The sequence below is a fragment of the Gorilla gorilla genome, chromosome 2, assembly GCF_029281585.2.
Source record: "Gorilla gorilla gorilla isolate KB3781 chromosome 2, NHGRI_mGorGor1-v2.1_pri, whole genome shotgun sequence".
Classification (NCBI taxonomy): domain Eukaryota; kingdom Metazoa; phylum Chordata; class Mammalia; order Primates; family Hominidae; genus Gorilla; species Gorilla gorilla.
The window spans coordinates 28,345,838-28,367,490 of record NC_086017.1 but is presented as its reverse complement, the minus strand read 5'-3'; the positions used below and the strand labels follow the sequence as shown (position 1 = coordinate 28,367,490).

At 39.4% G+C, this 21,653-nt stretch overlaps 1 long non-coding RNA gene across 3 annotated transcripts in view; it reads right to left on the bottom strand.

The window, feature by feature from the left end:
• The window catches only part of LOC134758036 (uncharacterized), an 82,088-nt gene that overhangs the window by 4,922 nt on the left and 55,513 nt on the right, over positions 1-21,653 (bottom strand). The gene's annotated exons all lie outside the window — the stretch shown is intronic.

Below are 21,653 nucleotides of genomic sequence, written 5' to 3'. Positions count from 1 at the left end.
GAGCCCTCAGATATGTGAAACAAGTGATGTGGACTCTATGATTCCTCTACCTTACTACCTTAAGGGAGTTTCCAGGCCACAGAACAGGGAGGGGAACCCAGGTGGAGTGTAGAAGACTCTATGAGCTGAGGAAATGAAATGGAGGGTCTGAGGAGACCAAAACAGCTTGAGTTCACAGAACAGATTACCAGAAAGGAAAGAGCTGTGCAGAGAGAGAACTTCAGATTTCTACAAAATGTCCCTCATTCTGAGTATGGGTAAATGCATTCATGTAAAGATACTACCTACGACCAGAGAAAGGACCACCCAAAATGTACCTAGTGAACACTCACTGGGGAGAATAGTGCCTGCCATCCACCAGGAAGACTGGAAAACCTCAAGATTTACGTGGCATTGAGTATGGTATTCTGAAGGGTCTTGCTTCAGTAGTAATGAATAATTAGCCCATGACTAACACTACTCTGGTCTACCTAGCAATGCCTAAAAACAAGGGTAGAAAAGATCAAACTGTTTCCAAGTAACTTAACTGTGTCCTATAATAAAGCTCAAGAATATTTATAGGAACACAAAAATATACAGCATCCCACAAGGCATAATTTACAATGTCTGGCATTCAAGCAAAAATTTCCAGACACACAAAAGAAACAGGAAAATATGATACATAATGAGGAGATAAATCAATCAATTGAATCTGATTAAGAACTAACCACAGATGTTAGAGTTAGCAGAGAAGGATATTAAAATGGTTATTATAATTGTATTCCATATGTTCAAAAAGTTAAGTAAAAACATGAAAAGCATAAAAAGATCCAAACCAAACTTTTAATGATTAAAACTAAAATGTATAAGATGAAAAATATACTTTCTAGAATTAACAGCAGATTAGACATTGAGGAAGAAAAGATTAGTGAACTTGAAGGCATGGAAATAGAAGCAACCCAAAATGAAACATAGAGAGAAAACATAACTGTTAAAAACTGGACAGAGTGTTAGGTGTGGGACAACTCAAATAGCCTAATACATGAGTAACTGAAGTCATAATGGAGGGGAAATATTTGAAGATATTATGGATGAAAATTTTCCAAACTTGATAAAAATGACAAACCCACATATATAAGAAGCTTAGCAAACCCTAAGCAAAAGAAACATAAAACAAAGAATACTAAGGCACAGAATAATAAAATGTATCAAAATGGGTGATAAATAGGAAATCTTATAAGCAGTAGAAGGAAAAGATATGTATACAGAAACAGAAATAAGGGTAACAGTAAATTTCTGTTACAAACAATGCAAAAGTAAAAAACAGTAGGGCAATATCTTTAAAGTATTGGGAGGGAAAAACTATTCTAGAATTCTATACCCACTGAAAAAAGTATTTCAAAAATGATAGCAAAATAAAGACTTTTGAGACATACAAAAGCAAAATAATTTGTCAGTCTTGAGAAAATTGAGAAAATTGATGAAATTAATAAATCCCTAGCCAGACTGGTCAGAGAAAAAGAAGGAAGATACAAATTGTCAGTAGTAGGCATGAAAGAAGTGAAACCAGCACAAATTTTACAAATATCAAAATGACACTAAGGGAATATTATATACAACCTTATTTGAATAAACTCTACAACTTAGATACAATGGACAAATTCTTTGAAAGATACAAACTACAAAGCTAACTCAAGAAAAAAATTAGGTAATATAAATAGCCCTCCACTATTAAAGAAATTAAATCAATAGTTATACAATTTCCCACAAAGAAATGCTGAGGTCCAGGTGGCTTCACTTGATAATCCTACCAAAGAGTCAAGGAAGAAATAGTGTCCATTCTACACAAATTATTGCACAAAATTGAAAAGGAGAGGACATTCTTCAACTCATTCTATAAGCCCAGAATTAAATGTCCAAAACAGATAGAGATATTACAAGAAAAGAAAACTGCAGGCCAACATCCCTCACGATCATTGTTGAAAAAGTTGTTACTGAAATTTGAGCAAATTAAATCCAACACCAGGTTAAAGGATAATACATCATGACCAAGTGTGCAAGGTTGGTTTAACAACAGAAACTCAATTAATGTACTCCATAATAGTAAAGAAACAAAAGAAATGTATTAACTATATGATCATCTCAATAGATGTAGAAGAAAGTATTTGACAAATATCAATATACATTCTTTATTTGCTTTAAAAAAGGAATTTTACTGCCTTAAAAAAGGAACTTTCTCAACTTGATGAAGGGCTTCTATGAAAATATAGCTTAAAAAAAATAAGGAATAGCTAAGATCAGGAACAAAGCAAGATATCCACTCTCACCACTTCTCTTTCACATTATATTGGAATTTCTTGTCAATGCAATAAAGCAAGAAAAAGAAATAAAAGGTATCCAGATTGAAAAGAAATAAACAAAACTCTTTATTCACAAATGACATAATTATTCATGTAGAAAATCCACTGGAATCTATATTTTTGAAATAAGCTACTAGAATTATTAAATGAGTTGAAGCAATGTTGCAGGATAAAAGATCAATACATAAAAATCTATTTTATTTTATATATTAGCAATGAACCATCAGAAGTTAATATTTTGAAAACAATGCCATTAAAAATGGCCTCAAAAATATGAAATAATTAAAAATAAAAATGTCAAAAGACGTAAAAGACCTGTGCACTGAATAACTATAAAACATTGCTGAAAGTAATTAAAGATCACTGAAATAAATGGTGAGATATACAGGTTGTGTATTCCTCATCCAAAATGCTTGGGACCAGAAGTGTTTTGGATTGTAAATTTTTTTGGATTTGGAATATATGCATATGCATAATGAGATATCTTGGGAATGGGACCCAAGTCTAAACACAAAATGCATTTGTTTTATATACACCTTATGTACACAGCCTAAAGGTAATTTTACACAAAATTTTTTATACTTTTGTTCAGAAAACAAAGTTTGTATATATTGAACTATAAGAAAGCAAAGGTGTCAGATGTGTAATTTTCCACTTGTGGCATCATATCATTACCGAAAAAGTTTCAGATTTTAGAGCATTTCAAATTTCAGATTTTCAGGTTAGTGATGTTCTACCTATATTGTGTTCATTAGTCAAAAGACTCAATAATGCTAAGAAAGCCACTCTTCCCAAACCAATCCATACATTTAAACCAATCCCAATTAAAATTCTAGCAGGGTTTTTTGTAGAAATTAACTGATTCTAAAATTGATATAAAAATGCAAAGGGCCCAGAATAGCCAAAACAACTCTGAAAAAAAAAGATGAACAAATTTAGAGAACTAACACTTATTATGAAGCTACAATAATCAAGACAGTTTGGTACTGGTGTAAAGATAGACAAATAGACAAATGGAACAGAAGAGAGTCCAGAAATAGACCCACACATATACAGACAAATGATTTTGACAAAGTTTCAAAGGCAATTCAGTAGAGAAAGATTAGTCTTTTCAACAAATGGTGCTGGAATAATTGGATATATATATATATGCAAGAAAAAAAAATAAACTTTGATCTATATCTTGCACCATAAAATTAACTCAACATGAATCATAGACCTAAATGTAAAACTTAAACCTATAAAACTTTTAGGAGAAAACTTCTGCAACTTTGATTAGGTAAAGATTCCTTAGATATGATACCAAAATCACAATCTGTAAAATGAAATATAGATAAATTGGACATTATCATAATTTTAAAACTTCTATTTTTTGAAACACACTGCTAGCAAAATGAAAAGACAAACCAGATACTTGGGAGAAAATATTTGCAAACCACATATCTGATTTAAGACTTATATCCAAAATATATTTATATATATATTTAAAATTCTTAAAATTCAATAATAAGAAAACAATGAACAAAAGATTTGAACAGACACTTCATCAAAGAAAACATATAGATGGCAAATAAACCTGAAAAGATTCTCAACACCATTAAGTTAAAATCACAATGAGATAGCATTATAGACCTATTAGAATGGCTAATTTTTAAAGAAATACACCGCATCTGGTTTTAGCAAGAATTTTGAGCAACTGAAACTCTCATACACTGATGATAGAAATGTAAAATGATTCAACTACTTTGGAAAACCATTTGATAGTTTCTTAAAAAGCAAAACACACACATGCATATAATCCATGCAACCTACTTCCAAGTATTTCCCCCAAGAAAATTAAAGTATCTGTCAATATAAATATTTGTACACAAATATTCATAGCAAATTTATCTGTAACATCCTGTGTTACCCAGGGTTCTCTAGAGGGACAGAACTAATTGGATACATATAAAGGGGAGTTTATTAGGTATTAACTCACACAATCACAGGGTACCACAATAGGCCGTCTGCAGGCTGAGGAACAAGGAAAGCCAGTCTGAGTTCCAAAACTGAAGAACCTGGAGTCTGACGTTCGAGATCAGGAAGCATCCAGCACAGGAGAAAGGCTGGGAGGCTGGGCCATCTAGCCTTTTCACGTTTTTCTGCCTGCTTTATATTCGCTGGAAGCTGATTAGATGGTGCCCACCCAGGTTAAGAGTGGGTCTGCCTTTCCCAGTTCACTGACTCAAATGTTAATCTCCTTTGACAACACCCTCACAGACACCCAGGATCAATACTTTGCATTCTTCAATCCAATCAAGTTGACAATCAGTATTAACCATCACAAGTCCACCCTTTGTCAACTTGTACCCACACACATCTCCTGAGATCATACATACTCTTCAAATAAACATATTAATAGGTCATAATTATGCTTAAGATAATACAACTATCCTTCATAGAACTATCCTTCATAAAACCAGAAATGCACCAATCCTCATCCCAGATACTATTACCTAAAGTTAACAATACTTAAATGCTGATAGGAAGTCAATAAATCTTATGTCACATAATAAAGGAAAAAGAAAATGAAGATTTTTCTTAGTACAAGTGTGTACATGCATAAACATCATTTTAACAAAATCAAGAGGAAATATTCATGACAATTACACTCCTCATTTCTGCAACTGGTCACGTAGTCGTAGCTGGTGTTGATGACTACCTTCTTCTACTACCCATTCTGTATTCTCTTTGCCTTCAGCAAGCACCTCAATAGTTCATGGTTTTTTTCCTGGTGGTGTGACCCAAATCTTCATTCCTGAAGCGTCTGGGCCATCTGTAGTCCTGCCTGGATTGGGCTGTTGTAGTTTCCCATTGACTTTAATCACAGGCATGGTAATACTAAGAGACGCCCTAATGGGTCTCCTGTGTTCCATGCATACTCTTCCTTGCCTCCGTTGTGGAACAGTAGAATGATTTCATCTTGATAGTCCAGGTAAATCACACCAGCCAACACTGTAACTCCTTTCTTAGCCTGTTGACTTAAAGGTAGGAGGAATCCAAAGTCTCCAGGTGGCAATACTAACTTCCAGTTTAATGGAATTGTTGTGTCTCCTGGTGGCAGTGTTCCTCCCTCTGGAACTAAGACCTCTAGGCCAGCAGAATGCAATGTTGTGGGGACAGGAAGCAAAACTGTTGCTAGTGGATCCCTAGGGGTGACGGTGAATGGTGATGATCAAGAGGTGCCACTTCCACTTCCACCCCTCGATTCCTGGACTTGCGAATCCTGGCTATGGGAGAAAGAGTACCATACACTGGATGCTGATTCAGAGCATATACAGCCTTCTGGAGAACTTTGCGCCAGCCCTGCAAAGTATCGTCGCCTAGTTGGCATTGTAATTGTGACTTCAAAAAGCTATTCTAACATTCTATCAGTCCATCTTCTTCAGGATGATGTGGAACATGGGAAGACCAGCAAATTCCATGAGCATGAGCCTACTGACACACTTCTTTAGCCGTAAAGTGAGTGCCTTGGTCAGAGGCAATGCTGTGTGGAATACCATGACACTTGATAAGGCATTACGTGAGTCCACAGATGGTAGTGTTGGCAGAAGCACTGCATGCAGGATAGGCAAACTTATATCTGGAGTAAATATATATTCCAGTAAGGACAAACTTCTGCACTTTCCATAATGGAAGAGGTCCAATATAATCAACCTGCCACCAGGTGGCTGGCTGATCACCCCAAGGAATGTTGCCATATCAAGGGCTCAGAATTGGTCTCTGCTGCTGGCAAATTGGGCACTCAGCAGTGACCATAGCCAGGTCAGCCTTGGTGAGTGGAAGTGCATGTTGCTGAGCCCATACGCAACCTCCATCCCTGCCACCATGGCCACTTTGTTCATGGGCCCATTGGGCAATGACAGGGGTGGCTGGGGAAAGAGGCTGATTGGTGTCCACAGAATGGGTCACTCTAGCCACTTGATTATTAAAATCCTCCTCTGCTGTGGTCACACGTTGGTGAGAACTCACAAGGAATATCTTCTCACAAGTATCTTCACAGTTTTTGACCACTCAGAGAGGTCTACCCACATACCTCTTCCCCAAATTTCCTTGTCACCAATTTTCCAATCATGCTTCTTCCATGTCCCTGACCATCCAGCCAAACTGTTGGCTACAGCCCATGAATCTGTATATAATCACACATCTGGCCATTTCTCCTTCCATGCAAAGTGCACAACCAGGTGCACTGTTCAAAGTTCTGCCCACTGGGAAGATTTCCCTTTACTGCTGTCCTTCAGGGATGTCCTAGAAAGGGGCTGTAGTGCTGCGCCTCTCCACTTTTGGGTGGTGCTTGCAAATCATGCAGAACCATCTGTGAACCAGACCCTAGTCCTCTCTTCCTCTGTCAACTGATCATAAGGAACTCCCCATGAGACCATCGGTGCAGGCTGGGGGAGAGAAGGCAGGGTGGCAGAAGTGGAGACCATGGGCATTTGAGCCATTTCCTCAAATGCACGTGGGCATGTAACTTACTGTGCCTTCAGTACCTGCATGTAACTTACTTGTGCCTTCAGGACCTGCTCAAGCCCAATCGTGTATATACCACTTCCATTTGATGATGGAATGCTGCTGTGCATGACCCACTTTATGGCTAGATGGATCAGAAAGCACCCAGTTCATGACAGGCAGTTCAGGTCTCATGGTGACTTCATTTCCCATAGTTAAACATTCAATTTCCACCAAAGCCCACTAACAGTCCAAGAGCTGTCTCTCAAAAGGAGTGTAGTTATCTGCAGAAGATGGCAGGTCCTTGCTCCAAAATCCTAGAGACCTCCACTGTGATTCACCTATGAGGGCCTGCCAAAGGCTCCAAACAGCATCCCTATCTACCACTGACATCTCAAGCACCATTAGATCTGTTGGGTCATATGGCACAAGTGGCAGAGCAGCTTGCACAGCAGCCTGAACCTGTTGCAGAACCTTCTCCTGTTCTGGACCCCACTCAAAACTGGCAGCCTTTCAGGTCACTGGATAAATGGGATGGAGTAACACACCTAAATGAAGAAGGTGTTACCTCCCAAATCTAAATAGGCCCACTAGGCATTGTTCCTCTTTCTTGGTTGTAGGAGGGGCCGAATGCAGCAACTTATCCTTCACCTTAGAAGGAATATCTTAACAGGCCCCACACCCCTGTACCCCTAGACATTTTACTGAAGTAGAAGCTCCCTGAATTTTAGTCAGATTTATTTCCCATCCTCTGGCATGCAAATGTCTCACAAATAAGTCCAATGTGCTTGCTACTTCTTGCTCACTGGATACAATAATCATAATGTCATCAATGTAATGGACCAGTGTGGTATCTTATGGAACCAAAAAGCAATCAAGATATCTCCAAATAAGATTATGACACAAAGCCGGAGACTTGACATACCCCTAAGGTATGATAGTAAAGGTATATTGCTGGCCTTGCCAGGTGAAGGTAAATTGCTTCTGGTGGACCTTATGGACAGGAATGGAGAAAAAGACATTTGCCAAATCAATGGCTGCCTATCAGGTACCAAGAGATGTGCTAATTTGCTCAAGCAATGAAACCACATCTGGTACACTAGCTGCAATTCGAATCACCACTTGGTTAGGCTTACAATAATCCACTGTCATTCTCCAAGATCCATCTGTCTTCTGCAATAGCCAGAGAGGAGAGTTGAATGGGGATGTGGTGGGGATCACCACCCCTGTGTCTTTCAAGTCCTTGATGGTGGCAGTAATCTCCACTGTCCATCCAGGGATGTGATATTGTTTTTGATTTACATTTTTCTAGGTAGAGGCAGCTCTAATTGTTTCCATTTGGTCTTTCCCACCATAATAGCCTTCACCCTACCAGTCAGGGAACCAATGTGGGGGTTCTAGCTGCTAAGTATGCCTATGCCAATTATGCATTCTATCACTGGGGAAATGACCACAGAATGAGTCCAGGGACATGCTGTAATTTAGACCTGAGCTAAAACTCCATTAATTGCCTGACCTCTGTAAGCCCCTTGTTTAACTAGAGGACCGCAATAACATTTTGGGTCCCCTGGAATCAATGTCAGCCCAGAGCCAGTGTCCAGTAGTCTCTGAAATGTCTGATCATTTCCCTTTCCCCAGTGCAGTTACCCTACTAAAAGGCTGGAGGTCTCCTTGGGGAAGGAAGGGAGAAAGATTAACAGCATAAATTATCAGTAGTGTAGTGAGGTTCTTCCTCAAGGGAGTCTGGTCTCCCCTTCACTCAAGGGGCTCTGGGTCTGTAAACTGGCTCAAGTCTGGAAATTGATTGAGGGGCTGTGATTCTCTGTTTTTATAATTCAAATTAGTCTTTTGTCCATTCGACCTAGAAGTTTTCTGCTTATATAAATTAAGTAGGAATGCAGTAGGCTTCCTATCAATTTCACTTCTAAGAACACCATGATTAATTATACACGAGTCAGACTATACTGATTGCTGCGTTCCCCCTACTGTCTATTACAGTAGCTATGCCCACCTTACCTTTGATGGTTGAGTGCTATCACTTGGCTCCTGCCACCTCGTGATCCAATTATTCCCACTATATTTAAATTTTGTAGTTGAGCAACTGAAATTCCCACTGTTAGATCTGACACACAGAGAAGAGCAATTACAGGGCTCTTCAAAGATGCAGGTGCTGCTTTCACAAATCTATTTTGCAAGGCATTGGTCAAGGGTATATCTTCTGGACCCTCCCAGCTGGAATGAGTAGGCCTAAACTGACTAATCCACTCCACCATCCCAATCTCCCTAAGCCTTTGGATCCCTTCCTCTACATTAAACCAAGGGAGATCAGGCACTTCCAGCTTGCTCATGGTGGGCCATCTTTTAATCCATATTTCAGCTGACCAAGCAAATATACTATTAGAATCCTTTTTAACTCCCTGAACTGCAACATTTAATGCAGAGTCCCTACCTACTGGGCCCAAATCAAAAAATTCAGCCTGGTCCAACTGTATGTTCCTTCCACCATTATCCCACACACTTAATATCCATTCCCATGCCTGTTCTCCAGATTTCCACTTATATAAATTAGAAAACTTGAGTAGTTCTTTTTGAGTGTAGCACACCTCCTCATGGGTCACACCCTCAACCTCACCTCTAGGGGACCACCAGGACTTTAGTCTAGTTATAGGTCTAGAAGCAAACAGGGGTGTTGGGGGGTGGCTCCTGAGAAGAATCAATATTATCTTACAGGGAAACTGCCTCATGGGAGGCCATCACTGTTGCTTCGGGCAGCGCAGGGTTTATTTCCTCAGACAAAGGTGGAAAGGCTGACGGCTGCATGGGTCAGGGAGGAGATATTGCCACTACTGGGAATGGGGAAGCTGTTTCTTCTGGCAAAAAACGTTCATCAGAGTTTACAAACTCAGTGTCCCCAGCTTCATCAGGGTCCTCCCACACATCCCCATTCCAAGTTGCAGGGTCCCATTCTTTTCTAATCAATGCCCTCACTTTAACAGTAGACACCTGGTGAGGCTGTGCATACACCTTTCATTGCAGATCAACCACTCCCATAAGAGTTTGTGTCTGTTTTTCCACAATTTCAGCCCTTTCTCTACAGGAGATAAGACTTTCGCTGAGGGCAATCTTAGGAGATATGAGGCTCAGTATCTGCTTCTGAGGCCGGGAGTTGGAATCCCTGAGTATATCATTTTCTTTCATCACTTTGTCCACTGAACTTAGAAGGAACAAGCCAGCTTCATTATGTTCATTGGTTCTCCATATATGGTCAAAGGTATTATGTATAGAGTCACTAAACTCCTTCCCTCTTACGAGCAGTGAATCAGGAGTGTCAAATGCATTTATTTTGCATAACTCTCTAAACAGTTCATGCTAAGGACTATCAGTGTTCTCCATACTATTAGAAGTAGAGTCCTTAGCATTTTGGGGTCTAATCATATTAAGAAGCCAACTCCAAAAACCCCAAAACTAACAAAATAACTGCATCCTTAATGTTCCTCTAACACCATTCTTGGTACCAAAATCTGTATTAGTCAGAGTTCTCTAGAGGGACAGAGCTAATAGGATAGATATATATGATGTGAAGGGGAGATTATTAAGTATTAACTCACATGATCACAAGGTCCCACAATAGGCCATCTGCAAGCTGAGGGGCAAGGAGAGCCAGTCTGAGTTCCAAAATTGAAGAACCTGGAGTCCGATGTTCGAGGCCAGGAAGCATCCAGCATAGGAAAAAGATACAGGCTGGGAGGCTAGGCCAGTGTAGCCTTTTCACATTTTTTTGCCTGCTTTATATTTGCTGGCAGCTGATTAGATGGTGCCCACCCAGATTAAGAGTGGGTCTTCCTTTTCCAGTCCACTGACTCAAATGTTAATCTCCTTTGGCAACACTCTCACTGACACATGCAGGATCAGTACTTTGCATCCTTCAATCCAATCAAGTTAACACTTACTATTAACCATCACAAATCCCACAACTGTGAATAGCACAAGTGTTCAGCATAGGAAAATGGAAAAACAAACTGTCATGTAGCCTCACAGTGGAATAATACCCAGCAATGACAGAAGAATGAACTAATGATACAAGCAACAACATAGATGAGTCTCAAAATAATTATGCTGCATGAAACATGCCAGACTCTCCTGCCCTCCAATCCTACTGTTAGATTCTATTCATAAGTTTCTAGAAAACACAAACTAGCATACTGTGATTAAAAAAAAAAATTCCTGTCTCATTGATCTGTCTAATATCAACAGTGGGGTGTTAAAGTCTCCCACTATTATTGTGTGGGAGTCTAAGTCTCTTTGTAGGTCTCTAAGAACTTGTTTTATGAATCTGGGTGCTCCTGTATTGGGTGTATATATATTTAGGATAGTTAGCTCTTCTTGTTGCATTGATCCCTTTACCATTACATAATGCCCTTCTTTGTCTTTTTTGATCTTTGTTGGTTCAAAGTCTGTTTTATCAGAGACTAGGATTGCAACCTCTGCTTTTATTTTTTGCTTTTTATTTTCTTGGTAAATATTCCTCCATCCCTTTATTTTGAGTCTATGTGTCTTTGCATGTGAGATGAGTCTCCTGAATACAGCACACTGATGGGTCTTGATTCTTTGTCCAATTTGCCAGTCTGTGTCTTTTAATTGGGGCATTTAGCCCATTTATATTTAAGGTTAATATTGTTATGTGTTAATTTGATCCTGTCAACATGATGCTAGCTGGTTATTTTGCATATTAGTTGATTCAGTTTATTCATAGTATCATTGGTCTTTACATTCTTGTGTGTTTTTGCAGTGGTTGGTACCAGTTTTTCCTTTCCATATTTAGTGCTTCCTTCAGGAGCTCTTGTAAGGCAGGCCTGGTGGTGGCAAAATCCCTCAGCATTTGCTTGTCTGGAAAGGATTTTATTTCTCCCCCACTTATGATGCTTAGTTTGGCTGGATATGAAATTCCGGGTTGAAAATTCTTTTCTTTAAGAATGTTGTGGCTGGGTGCAGTGGCTCATGCATGTAATCCCAGCACTTTGGGAGGCTGAGGCAGGCAGATCACGAGGTCAGGAGAGTGAGACCATCCTGACTAATATGGTGAAACCCCGTCTCTACTAAAAATGCAATATATATATATAAGCTGGGCGTGGTGGGGGGCACCTGTATTCCCAGCTACTTGGGAGGCTGAGGCAGGAGAATGGTGTGAACCCAGGAGGCGGGGCTTGCAGTAAGCTGAGATGGCACCACTGCACTCCAGCCTGGGTGACAGAGTGAGACTCCACCTCAAAAAAAAATTAAAAAAATAAAAATAATGTTGAATATTGGCCCCCACTCTCTTCTGGCTTCTAGGGTTTCTGCAGAGAGATTGCTGTTAGTCTGATGAGCTTCCCTTTTTGGGTAACCTGGCCTTTCTTTCTGGCTGCACTTAACATTTTTACCTTCATTTCAACCTTGGGGAATCTGATGACTATGTGTCTTGGGGTTGCTATTCTCGAGGAGTATCTTAGTGGTGTTCTCTGTATTTCCTGAATTTGAATGTTGGCCTGTCTTGCTAGGTTGGGGAAGTTCTCCTGGATAATATCCTGAAGTGTGTTTACGAACTTGGTTCCATTCTCCCTGTCACTTTCACGTATACCAATCAATCATAGGTTTGGTCTTTCACATATGGTCTTTTCCATATTTTTGGGGGGCTTTGTTCCTTTTCATTCTTTTTTCTCTAATCTTGTCTTCACGCCTTATTTCAGTAAATTGATCTTCAGTCTCTGATATCATTTTTTCTGCTTAATCAATTCAGCTATTGATACTGGTATATACTTGAAGAAGTTCTCATGCTGTGTTTTTCAGCTCCATCAGGTCATTTGTATTCTTCTCTAAACTGGTTATTCTAGTTAGCAGTTCCTGTAACCTTTTATCAAGGTTCTTAGCTTCCTTGCATTGGGTTAGAACATGCTCCTTTAGCTCAAAGGAGTTTGTTATTACCCACCTTCTGAAGCCTACTTCTGTCAATTCATCAAACTCATTCTCCGTCCAGTTTTGTGCCCTTGCTGGACAGGAGTTGCGATCATGTGGAGGAGAAGAGGCATTCTGGTTTTTGGAATTTTCAGCATTTTTGCATTGTTTTTTCCTCATCTGTGTGGATTTATCTACCTTTGGTCTTTGATGTTGGAGCCTGAAGACCTTTGGATGGGGTTTCTGTAGGGAAGTCCTTTATATTGATGTAGATGTTGTTGCTTTCTGTTTGATAATTTTTCTTCTAACAGTAAGGCCCCTCTTCTGCAGGTCTGCTGCAGTTTGCTGGAGGTCCACTCCAGACCCTGTTCACCTGGGTATCACTAGTGGAGGCTGCAGAACAGGAGGGATTGCTGCCTACTCCTTCCTCTGGAAGCTTTGTCTTGGAGGGGCTCCAGCCTGATGCCAGCTGGAGCTCTCCTGTATGAGGTGTCTGTCGACCCCTGTTGGGAGGTTTCTCCCAGTCAGGAGGCACAGGGATCAGGAACTCACTTGAGGAGGCACTCTTTCCCTTAGCAGAGCTGGTGCACTGTGCTGGGAGAATCTCTCTTGTCATTATCTGCTGCTCTCTTCAGAGCTGGCAGACAGGAATGATTAAATCTGCTGAAGCCCACAGCTACCCCTTCCCCCAGGTACTCTGTCCCAGGGAGATGGGGGTTTTGTCTGTAAACCCCTGACTGGGGCTGTTACCTTTCCTTCAGAGATGCCCTGCCCAGTGAGGAGGAATCTAGAGAAACAGTCTGGCCACAGCTGCTTTGCTGCACCCAGGCCAGACCTCCCAGCCTTATTAGTTCAGCCATTGTGGAAGACAGTGTGGTGATTCCTGAAGGATGTAGAACCAGAAATACCATTTGATCCAGCAATCCCATTACTGGATATATACCCAAAGGATTATAAATCATTCTACTATAAAGACACATGCACATGTAGTTTTATTGCAGCACTGTTTACAATAGCAAAGACTTGGAACCAACCCAAATGCCCATCAATGATAGACTGGATAAAGAAAATGTGGCACATATACACCATGGAATACTATGCAGCCATAAAAAACCCTTTGCAGGGACATGAATGAAGCTGGAAGCCATCGTCCTCAGCAAACTAACACAAGAACAGAAAACCAAACACTGCATGTTCTCACTCATAAGTGGGAGTTGAACAATGAGAACACATGGACTCAGGGAGATGAACATCACATACTGGGGCCTGTCAAGGGGCAAGGGGAGGGAAAGCATTAGGACAAATACCTAATGGATGCGGGGCTTGAAACCTGGATGACAGGTTGATGGGTGCAGCAAACCACCATGGCACATGTATAGCTATGTAACAAACCTGCATGTTCTGCACATGTATCCAATAACTTAAAGCAAAATTAAAAAATTAAAAACAAAAAATAAAAATAAAAACTTTACAAGATCTTGGGGAAAAAAAAAACAGATCAGTGGTTGACTGGGGTTGGGACGGGGCCATGAGGAGAGACAGGAGAAAAGGATACAAAGGAGCATGAGGAAAGCTCTGGGGGTAATGGAAATTTCCATTATCTTTATTATGTTGACATTTTGTGGGTGTAAACATAGGTCAAAACTTATCAAATTGTACACTTCAAATATGTACTATTGGCGTTATTGCAGTTATTCCTCAACAATGCTGATAACAAGTTTAAATATGAAATAAGTGGAATTGATTCTTCCTTTTATAAAAGAATAAAGATCGAAATGGTGTCTTTGATGACAAAACAAATAATCCTCAGGCAGAAACCTTGAGAGGAAACAAGATTTATCTAGAAGTATAACTAATTCCTCTGTACCAAAAGCTATAATAGATAAGGTTGTATCTAGGTGTTTGGAGCCTGAATGTTTATTTCAGGGTTCATCTTTAAGAAAAGATATACAAACTTAAAAATATGATATTGAGTACAAAAGTGATTATTAATATAGAATAAGAAACCTGAAAATCTTTCAATCTTAAAGAATGACAAAAACTACAAATATCACAAAATTCATGAAAAATAAAATATTTTATTACCTAACCACTTAACACACTGTTTTACAGCTTTATTGAAGTATAATTAATAAAAAATAACTGCATCTTATAAAATAGTTGTATATTTAATATATACAATTTGATGAGTTTGAAAATACACATACACCCATGATACCATTACCACAAGCAAGATAGTAAACATATCCACTATCTCCAATAGTTTCCTTGTGTCCCTTTGCTTTTCTGCATGTGATAAGAACACTTAATGTAAGATCTATCCTCTTCACAAATTTGTAAGTGCACAATACCACATTATTAACTATAGGCACTATGTCGTACAGCAAATCTCTAAAATGTATTTATCTTACATAACTATAACTTTATGCCTATTAAAGAACTCAAAAGCAGAAAATAGAGTGGAGGGTTCCAGAGGACGAGGAGTTGTTAATCTACTTGTTAACACTTTTTTATGCAAACTCTTCGATAACCTTTTCATAAGATGATGATTTTTATAACATTGTCTATAAGAAAATATAAAGGTAATTCACTCTTTCTTATACACACACATACACACACACACAGAGCATCAATAATTGTATATGCAGTATTATTTGTTATACTCCTGACAGGAAACTTTCCTTTTCGCTTCATATTGATGAGAACTGAATCGTCAGCTGGCAGCTTTATATTTCTGATAATTGGAAGAATTTCCATAGACTAGCATCTGTCTCTACATTTCACCAGAGGTTTCTCCTCAGTACACATATACTTCTAGTGCTAGACACCTTAGTATCCATTCATATCCTGATAAAATCTCTGACCAAGCAGGTTCTTGTCATGATGCCAGGTGAGTTGGCACAGTTGAAAGAATATGTGTTCCTAGAAGGCAATTCTACACTGAGATGTCTACCAATACCTTAAATAAATATGGGAGTGTCTATGACATACATAAATATACCTAACTTTAATTGCATTCACAATAGAACTTTCCCTTAGGCAGAGTCCAAAAATTTCTGTGGTCATTCCCCTATTATCCAAACCCAGTAAATATATAATGGATGAGGGAGGATTATAGTGGGGAAAAATACAGTAGTCTTGACCAACTGCAGTTAAAATATTTAGCTTTTCAAGTTTTTGAAAAATCATATAACCTTATGAACACATTGCTAGGGTCTCTCTCAAAGCCTTGGAAGCGCCCCTCCAAGTGAGGGATCCTGAAGCTTAATCTTTCTTATTTTCACAGTAAAATGACCTTTGAAATGAGTCATTATTACTTCTTCCTACACCTTATTTTCTCTGTACTGTTTGCTTTTTTCTTTACAGTGATTCCTCAGTTTTCCTCAGTTTCTTAATTTTCTCAAGACATACTGATAGGGATCTGGATTTATATGTGATACATATGACACCTTGAAAACTGTAGCTATGTATTCTTTTTTTTTAATTTTTTTTTATTATACTTTAAGTTTTAGGGCACATGTGCACATTGTGCAGGTTAGTTACATATGTATACATGTGCCATGCTGGTTCGCTGCACCCACTAACTCGTCATCTAGCATTAGGTATATCTCCCAATGCTATCCCTCTCCCCTCCCCCCACCCCACAACAGTCCCCAGAGTGTGATGTTCCCCTTCCTGTGTCCATAGGATCTCATTGTTCAATTCCCACCTATGAGTGAGAATATGCAGTGTTTGGTTTTTTGTTCTTGCGATAGTTTACTGAGAATGATGATTTCCAATTTCATCCATGTCCCTACAAAGGACATGCACTCATCATTCTTTATGGCTGCATAGTATTCCATGGTGTATATGTGCCACCTTTTCTTAATCCAGTCTATCATTGTTGGACATTTGGGTTGGTTCCAAGTCTTTGCTATTGTGAATAACGCCACAATAAACATACGTGTGCATGTGTCTTTATAGCAGCATGATTTATACTCCTTTGGGTATATACCCAGTAATGGGATGGCTGGGTCAAATGGTATTTTTAGTTCTAGATCCCTGAGGAATCACCACACTGACTTCTACAATGGTTGAACTAGTTTACAGTCCCACCAACAGTGTAAAAGTGTTCCTATTTTTCCACATCCTCTCCAGCACCTGTTGTTTCCTGATGTTTTAATGATTGCCATTCTAACTGGTGTGAGATGGTATCTCATTGTGGTTTTGATTTGCATTTCTCTGATGGCCAGTGATGATGAGCATTTTTTCATGTGTTTTTTGGCTGCATAAATGTCTTCTTTTGAGAAGTGTCTGTTCATGTCCTTTGCCCACTTTTTGATGGGGTTGTTTGTTTTTTTCTTGTAAATTTGTTTGAGTTCATTGTAGATTCTGGATATTAGCCCTTTGTCAGATGAGTAGGTTGTGAAAATATTCTCCCATTTTGTAGGTTGCCTGTTCACTCTGATGGTAGTTTCTTTTGCTGTGCAGAAGCTCTTTAGTTTAATTAGATCCCATTTGTCAAATTTGGCTTTTGTTGCCATTGCTTTTGGTGTTTTAGACATGAAGTCCTTGCCCATGCCTATGTCCTGAATGGTAATGCCTAGGTTTTCTTCTAGGGTTTTTATGGTTTTAGGTCTAACGTTTAAGTCTTTAATCCATCTTGAATTGATTTTTGTATAAGGTGTAAAGAAGGGATCCAGTTTCAGCTTTCTACATATGGCTAGCCAGTTTTCCCAGCACCATTTATTAAACAGGGAATCCTTTCCCCATTGCTTGTTTTTCTCAGGTTTGTCAAAGATCAGATAGTTGTAGATATGCGGCATTATTTCTGAGGGCTCTGTTCTGTTCAATTGATCTATATCTCTGTTTTGGTACCAGTACCATGCTGTTTTGGTTACTGTAGCCTTGTAGTATAGTTTGAAGTCAGGTAGCGTGATGCCTCCAGCTTTGTTCTTTTGGTTTAGGATTGACTTGGTGATGCGGGCTCTTTTTTGGTTCCATATGAACTTTAAAGTAGTTTTTTCCAATTCTGTGAAGAAAGGCATTGGTAGCTTGATGGGGATGGCATTGAATCTGTAAATTACCTTGGGCAGTATGGCCATTTTCACGATATTGATTCTTCCTACCCATGAGCATGGAATGTTCTTCCATTTGTTTGTATCCTCTTTTATTTCCTTGAGCAGCGGTTTGTAGTTCTCCTTGAAGAGGTCCTTCACATCCCTTGTAAGTTGGATTCTTAGGTATTTTATTCTCTTTGAAGCAATTGTGAATGGGAGTTCACTCATGATTTGGCTCTGAGTTCACTCATGATTTGGCTCTCTGTTTGTCTGTTGTTGGTGTATAGGAATGCTTGTGATTTTTGCACATTGATTTTGTATCCTGAGACTTTGCTGAAGTTGCTTATCAGCTTAAGGAGATTTTGGACTGAGACAATGGGGTTTTCTAGATATAAAATCATGTCATCTGCAAACAGGGACAATTTGACTTCCTCTTTTCCTAATTGAATACCCTTTATTTCCTTCTGCCTAATTGCCCTGGCCAGAACTTCCAACACTATGTTGAATAGGAGTGGTGAGAGGGCATCCCTGTCTTGTGCCCGTTTTCAAAGGGAATGCTTCCAGTTTTTGCCCATTCAGTATGATACTGGCTGTGGGTTTGTCATAGATAGCTCTTATTATTTTGAAATATGTCCCATCAATACCTAATTTATTGAGAGTTTTTAGCATGAAGGTTGTTGAATTTTGTCAAAGGCCTTTTCTGCATCTATTGAGATAATCATGTGGTTTTTGTCTTTGGCTCTGTTTATATGCTGGATTACATTTATTGATTTGCATATTTTGAACCAGCCTTGCATCCCAGGGATGAAGCCCACTTGATCATGGTGGATAAGCTTTTTGACATGCTGCTGGATTCGGTTTGCCAGTATTTTATTGAGGATTTTTGCATCAATGTTCATCAAGGATATTGGTCTAAAATTCTCTTTTTTGGTTGTGTCTCTGCCCGGCTTTGGTATCAGAATGATGCTGGCCTCATAAAATGAGTTAGGGAGGATTCCCTCTTTTTCTCTTGATTGGAGTAATTTCAGAAGGAATGGTACCAGTTCCTCCTTGTACCTCTGGTAGAATTTGGCTGTGAATCCATCTGGTCCTGGACTCTTTTTGGTTGGTAAGCTATTGATTATTGCCACAATTTCAGGTCCTGTTATTGGTCTATTCAGAGATTCAACTTCTTCCTGGTTTAGTGTTGGGAGAGTGTATGTGTTAAGGAATTTATCCATTTCTTCTAGATTTTCTAGTTCATTTGCGTAGAGGTGTTTGTAGTATTCTCTGATGGTAGTTTGTATTTCTGTGGGATCGGTGGTGATATCCCCTTTATCATTTTTTATTGAGTCTATTTGATTCTTCTCTCTTTTTTTCTTTATTAGTCTTGCTGGCGGTCTATCAATTTTGTTGATCCTTTCAAAAAAACCAGCTCCTGGATTCATTAATTTTTTGAAGGGTTTTTTGTGTCTCTATTTCCTTCAGTTCTGCTCTGATTTTAGTTATTTCTTGCCTTCTGCTAGCTTTTGAATGTGTTTGCTCTTGCTTTTCTAGTTCTTTTAACTGTGATGTTAGGGTGTCAATTTTGGATCTTTCCTGCTTTCTCTTGTGGGCATTTAGTGCTATAAATTTCCCTCTACACACTGCTTTGAATGTATCCCAGAGATTCTGGTATGTTGTGTCTTTGTTCTCGTTGGTTTCAAAGAACATCTTTATTTCTGCCTTCATTTCGTTATGTACCCAGTAGTCATTCAGGAGCAGGTTTTTCAGTTTCCATGTAGTTGAGTGATTTTGAGTGAGATTCTTAATCCTGAGTTCTAGTTTGACTGCACTGTGGTCTGAGAGATAGTTTGTTATAATGTCTGTTCTTTTACATTTGCTGAGGAGAGCTTTACTTCCAAGTATGTGGTCAATTTTGGAATAGGTGTGGTGTGGTGCTGAAAAAAATGTATATTCTGTTGATTTGGGGTGGAGAGTTCTGTAGATGTCTATTAGGTCAGCTTGGTGCAGAGCTGAGTTCAATTCCTGGGTATCCTTGTTGACTTTCTGTCTCGTTGATCTGTCTAATGTTGACAGTGGGGTGTTAAAGTCTCCCATTATTAATGTGTGGGAGTCTAAGTCTCTTTGTAGGTCACTCAGGACTTGCTTTATGAATCTGGGTGCTCCTGTATTGGGTGCATATATATTTAGGATAGTTAGCTCTTCTTGTTGAATTGATCCCTTTACCATTATGTAATGGCCTCCTTTGTCTCTTTTGATCTTTGTTGGTTTAAAGTCTCTTTTATCAGAGACTTGGATTGCAACCCCTGCCTTTTTTTGTTTTCCATTTGCTTGGTAGATCTTCCTCCATCCCTTTATTTTGAGCCTATGTGTGTCTCTGCACGCGAGATGGGTTTCCTGAATACAGCACACTGATGGGTCTTGACTCTTTATCCAATTTGCCAGTCTGTGTCTTTTAATTGGAGCATTTAGTCCATTTACATTTAAAGTTAATAGTGTTATGTGTGAATTTGATCCTGTCATTATGATGTTAGCTGGTTATTTTGCTCTTTAGTTGATGCAGTTTCTTCCTAGTCTCGATGGTCTTTACATTTTGGCATGATTTTGCAGCGGCTGGTACCGGTTGTTCCTTTCTATGTTTAGCGCTTCCCTCAGGAGCTCTTTTAGGGCAGGCCTGGTGGTGACAAAATCTCTCACCATTTGCTTGTCTGTAAAGTATTTTATTTCTCCTTCACTTATGAAGCTTAGTTTGGCTGGATATGAAATTCTGGGTTGAAAATTCTTTTCTTTAAGAATGTTGAATATTTGTCCCCACTCTCTTCTGGCTTGTAGGGTTTTTGCTGAGAGATCCACTGTTAGTCTGATGGGCTTCCCTTTGAGGGTAACCCGACCTTTCTGTCTGGCTGCCCTTAACATTTTTTCCTTCATTTCAACTTTGGTGAATCTGACAATTATGTGTCTTGGAGTTGCTCTTCTCGAGGAGTATCTTTGTGGTGTTCTCTGTATTTCCTGAATCTGAACGTTGGCCTGCCTTGCTAGATTGGGGAAATTCTCCTGGATAATATCCTGCAGAGTGTTTTCCAACTTGGTTCCATTCTCCCCATCACTTTCAGTTACACCAATCAGACGTAGATTTGGTCTTTTCACATAGTCCCATATTTCTTGGAGGCTTTGCTCGTTTCTTATTTTTTTTTCTCTAAACTTTCCTTCTGGCTTCATTTCATTCATTTCATATTCCATTGCTGATACCCTTTCTTCCAGTTGATCGCATCGGCTCCTGAGGCTTCTGCATTCTTCATGTAGTTCTCGAGCCTTGGTTTTCAGCTCCATCAGCTCCTTTAAGCACTTCTCTGTATTGGTTATTCTAGTTATACATTCTTTTAAATTTTTTTCAAAGTTTTCAACTTCTTTGCCTTTGGTTTGAATGTCCTCCCGTAGCTCAGAGTAATTTGATCGTCTGAAGCCTTCTTCTCTCAGCTCGTCAAAGTCATTCTCCATCCAGCTTTGTTCTGTTGCTGGTGAGGAACTGCGTTCCTTTGGAGGAGGAAAGGCGCTCTGCTTTTTAGAGTTTCCAGTTTTTCTGTTCTGTTTTTTCCCCATCTTTGTGGTTTTATCTACTTTTGGTCTTTGATGATGGTGATGTACAGATGGGTTTTTGGTGTGGATGTCCTTTCTGTTTGTTAGTTTTCCTTCTAACAGACAGGACCCTCAGCTGCAGGTCTGTTGGAGTACCCTGCAGTGTGAGGTGTCAGTGTGCCCCTGCTGGAGGGTGCCTCCCAGTTAGGCTGCTTGGGGGTCAGGGGTCAGGGACCCACTTGAGGAGGCAGTCTGCCCGTTCTCAGATCTCCAGCTGCCTACTGGGAGAACCCCTGCT